Consider the following 5207-nt stretch of genomic DNA (forward strand, 5'->3'; position numbering starts at 1 on the left):
TTTATATCATAAATAAAAGAAAGCAAAAGAAAATCATAAATCTGAAATACCTCAAATTATATTAAATAGAATATTCAAATCTAACATGAGAAGGTTCATAAGCCAATTTGGCAACATAAGTAATTAACAAGTAAAGGCATTAGAATAACTAAAAGTAGAAGAGAAACATAAATTAAAGGAACATTGAACCTGGAATTGAGAGGAAAATAACCATAAAATAAGAGAAATCCTAATCCTAAAACCTAAGAGAGAGGAGAGAACCTCTCTCTCTAGAGAACTACATCTAAAACCTAAAATTGTATATTTTTAATGAATGATTCATGAATAATTTAATTCCCCCATTCTCTAGCCTCTATTCTGTGTTCCTGGGCTTGGATCTGGGCCGAAAAGGGGCCCAGAAATCACTGAAGGCATTTTCTGCAGATTTCTGCACGTGGCATCCGTCACGCGTGCGCGTCATTTGGGAGTTTTCCTTATCACGCATACGCGTCAGTTATGCGTACGCGTCAATTGAAGATTTTCCTTCTCACGCGTACGCGTCAATCACGCTTACGCGTCGCTCGTGCTCTGCGATAGGGGCGCGTCCGCGTAGTCCATGCATGCGCGTCGCTGCCATTTTCTTCAAAACTCTATTTTTGTGCGTTCCTTCCATTTTTGCGTGTTTCCTTTCTATCCTCTAAGCCATTCCTGCCCTATAAAGCCTGAAAATACTCAACACACGGATCACGGTATCAAATGGTAGTAAAGGATAATTAAAATTAACATTTTTAAGGCATAGGAAACATGTTTTCACATATATCATAGAATGAGGAAGAAATTGTAAAATCATGCAATTCATATGAATAAGTGGGTGAAGAGTTGATAAAAACACTCAATTGAGCACAAGATAAATCATAAAATAGTGGTTTATGATTCCCACTTCTCCTATCATTCATTCTTGCAAGTGCCTAATTTTGATGACTTGAATCAATTCTTTAGATTTTGTTGCATTGAATTTGCTTAGCCCTATACATATATGCTTGCTTGGAATTTGATTGTTTGTTTTCACCAAATCAATAGGACACTATAGATAGATAGATATATATAGTATATACATACTTGCATGCATATAGATAGTTGCATTTAATAAGTTGATTACCCTTTTGATCATTCTCCTTGTTTATTTAGCATGAGGACATGCTATTGTTTAAGTGTGGGGAAATTGATGAGTCCATATTTTCCGAGATATTTTTGCTTGATTTGAATGGATTCTAGCATACGAACTCACACTTAAGCACCAAAATAGCATACTTTTGTGTTTGATCCCTATTTTGATTCTAAATGTGAAAACATGCGTTTTAATGCTTGGATTGGTGATTTTTAGTCCCACTCTTATGTCATTCGATGCCGTGATATGGTTTGTGAGTGATTTCAGACCTTAGAGGCAAGAATGGATGGCCAAAAGTGGGAGAAAGCATGTACAAGGGAGAAACATGAAGAAAACAAGGAAAGCACACACAACGAAGTGTGCGTCCGCACAAGCACCTGTGTGTACGCAAAGGTCCCTGCACATGATTGCATTAATGAAACATGTGCTGCACGAATTTGGAGGCCTCTTGGCCCATTTTGGAAGTTTGGAATGCTGTTTTGGACTGCTATATAAAGGAGAATTCAACACTTATGAAGGGGGATACATTTGGGAACACATTGGAGCACATTTTTACATAGTTGTAGCATAGTAATTAGGAGTAGGAGTAGTGTAGAGTAGAGAGCTCTCCTAGAGTTTATGTAGTTTTCATGTAGCATTTTATAGCAAGCTTTGATTTTGGATTTTGCTTCTTTAATTGTAAGTACTCTCAACTTCCTCTTTAATTAAAGCACTTTTACCTTCATTTCCTTTTGGTTCAAGTTACTTTGATATATATGCAATTTTGGTTTCTTGAAGTTTTTGATTGATGCATTTAATGTTTTATGATTCCTATATGCTTGATTGAGTTTCTATTATTAATATTGTGAATAGTTTGGTCATAGTTTTCATTTTTCTTTGCAATTCCTCATGTTTTGGTTTTATGCCCACCAAGTGTTTGTGAAAATGCCACTTGGTAATTTTGAGTAGATTTTCACACCTTGGCTTGGGATTTGAGTTCCTAGAAAACTAGAGTCATAATGTCTGACATTTACTGGCAATTCTTGGGTAGTTAGTTGACTCTTGTTTCCATTGAAGCTAGCTTTTTACCAATTAATTTAGTAAGTTAGCTAGGACTTATGGATTAAGATCAATTATGCTTGCTTGACCTACTCCTCGATGTTAAGGGTTAACTAAGGGAGACTAACTCATCATAGTTGCCATAGTTGTGGTTATGACAATGATAGGATTCTTTGGATCCTCATTCCCAAGTCAAGGCTCTTTATTGCATTTATAGCATTTTCACTAGTTTTGACCTTGTTTCTTTTTTACTTGCATTGATTCCAATTCTGATCATTCCTTAGTTCTTTTATTTCTTAAGTTCTTTCAATCTTTCGTTTCTTGATTCAAAACCCTTTTTCCTCACAACCAAGAAAGTGACACCTCAGTTGCATCCACGAGGGAGAACGACCTGGGATTTCAAGCTCCCGGTTAATATTTGTTTTGGATTGTGACATTCTTTTGATTTAAACTTTGATGTTGGGATTCCATTGCCGGTTTGGACTATACTTGCAATGGAAGCAATTCTAATTTTGTCTAAATTTCCGAACCGGCATAAATCCCCACATCACTATCCCTAACTATATGCTTGTGGTGTGAAGGTGTTAAGAAAATCTTGAGACTGAAAATTTAAAGTCGTGATCCAATCCTATAAAGAGTATGCTTAAGAACTCTGAGCACCATTGTCTGGGTTAAGCAAAGCTAAATTTGAATTCAAAGGGTTCCCCCAGTTAAGTGCTTGTGGCGTTTATGTATTAGGTGGTAATACTTGAAAACAAAACGCTTAGAGTCTTGGTTAGGCTCAAAAGGTGTAAAGCACCAAAAGAAAAGGCTGTGTTCAAGAATCAAGAAAAACTAAAAAAAGAGAATCAATAATATCATCCGGATTCTAGTTCTAAAGGGTGCCAATATTTCTGAGCTTCAAAGAAAAATGAGATGCCAAAGCTGTTCAGAAATAAAGTGTTAGTGGCCCCACTCAGTAATTAGACTGAGCTTCATTGGCAAATCTAAAACCTGATATATTTTTCTCTTCTATCTAGTCTTATCTTGTTTTTGGTTGCTTGAAGACAAGCAACAATTTCAGTTTCGTGTTGTGATGCGTGAGCATCTTATACCCTTTTTTCATAGCATTTTCTAGTTATTTTTAGTTAGATTTTATTAATTTTTACTATGTTTTAGTGCAAAATTCATCTTTGGATGCTACTTTGAGTTTTTGTGTTATTTTTATGATTTTAGGTGAATTTTGGGCAAGTTTGGAAGAATCTTGTTTAGAGACGAAGAAATGATAGCAGATGATGTCAATCCTGACGACATTTAGTGGTAATTCTTGGGTAGTTAGTAGACTCTTGTTTCCATTGACGTTAGCCTTTTATCAACTAGTTTGGTAAGTTGGTTAGGACTTATGGATTAAGGTCAACTATGCTTGCTTGACTTACTCCTTGGAGTTAACTAGGCGAGATTGACTCATGATAATTATCATAGTTGTGGTTATGGCAATGATAGGATTCCTTAGATACTCTTATTCTCAAGTCAAGGCTCTTTCATTGCATTTATAGCATTTTCACTAGTTTTGATCTTACCTTCTCTTTACTTTGTTTACAATTTTCCACATCCCTTAGTTCTCTCATTGCTTAGTTCTTTTAAACTTTCAGTTCTTGCTTGAAAACCCCCTTTGCCCTCGCAACTGAAAGTGTAGAACACTTTGATTGCATTCTTAGGGAGAATGACCCGGGAGCTAAATACTCTCGGTTTATATATTTGATTTGAATTTGAATATTTGATTTGGGTGTTAATTGTCAGTCTAGACTATACTTTCAATGATGGAATTCTATTTTGTGAAAATCTAGATCGATGATAAATGCCTAACATCAGGAATCAGAAGGAGTTGGATTATGTAAATCTTGAATGATTATATGTCATAAATGCTTGGATATTAAGTAGAAATAGGGATAAGAATAGAGTTGAGAGTCGGAGTTGCTTTGTCTTTCTGAATGTACTCTGGTATTACTATTTTCCTTGCTTGTGAATGATCTTCTTCTATGGCAGGCTATAAGTGATCAAAGCCATTGCCCGTGGTCATTGTTCTCCTCTGCTACAAGTCAAACGCTATTGCCTGTGGTCATTCAATCTGACGGAGGGTGAAGCTCTAGCAAGTCATTTTCTTGGCGATCCTACTTAAAGCGCCACAGACAAGGTTGAATCTTCCGGATCAGAGAACGCTACTTCTTTGGATTCTAGCCTATACCATGGAGACCATAATCTCCCCGGAAATCGGCTGAACTGGTGTCTCGAGAAGTCTCCAACGAAGTCGTGGATTAACCGTCTGAGAGATGTATAAACATAGCTGTTGGTCCGTGCTTTTTGGCCAAGTATTCACACGAACCCAAGTAAATGCGGGTGTTTGTCAGGCACGTTCGTCTTAATATGATGAACAGAGCTAATTGGTTAGATCATTCTGTTCACCATGATGAAGATCGGATTATACATCTTAGAGATAGATCAGACACGGATCGAAGAAGAAACAATAATACTTTTATTCATTCATAGGACTCAGCAGGGCTCCTCCCCTCAACCTAGGAGGTTTAGAAACCCATACTGAAGTAAAAACAATGCTAAAAATATGTATGGTGCTGAATGGAATCAAAAAACCCTAAATTACATAAATAAAATCCCTTAAATACTAAACAGATGACTAGTAAGGGTAAAACATTCTATTTAGTGTTAAAATTCACTTCTGGGGCCCACTTGGTGAGTGTTTGGGCTAAGATTTGATGAGATCCACGTGCTATGAGGCTCCTTGGGTGTGGAACACCAGCAGGGGGGTTCTCTCGGGCGTTTGTATATTGATCTCTACTCTTTTGGGCGCTGGACGCCTGGAGTGGGCAAGAAGCTGGCATTGGACGCCAATTTTGGGCATTCTAATCCGAAACAAAGTATGTACTATTATATATTTCTGCAAAGCTCTAGAGGTCATCTTTCCATAGCCATTGAGAGTGCTCCATTTGGACATCTGTAGCTCCAAAAAAGCTCTTCCGAATGAAGG

This window comes from Arachis ipaensis, chromosome B06, assembly GCF_000816755.2.
Source record: "Arachis ipaensis cultivar K30076 chromosome B06, Araip1.1, whole genome shotgun sequence".
Lineage (NCBI taxonomy): Eukaryota > Viridiplantae > Streptophyta > Magnoliopsida > Fabales > Fabaceae > Arachis > Arachis ipaensis.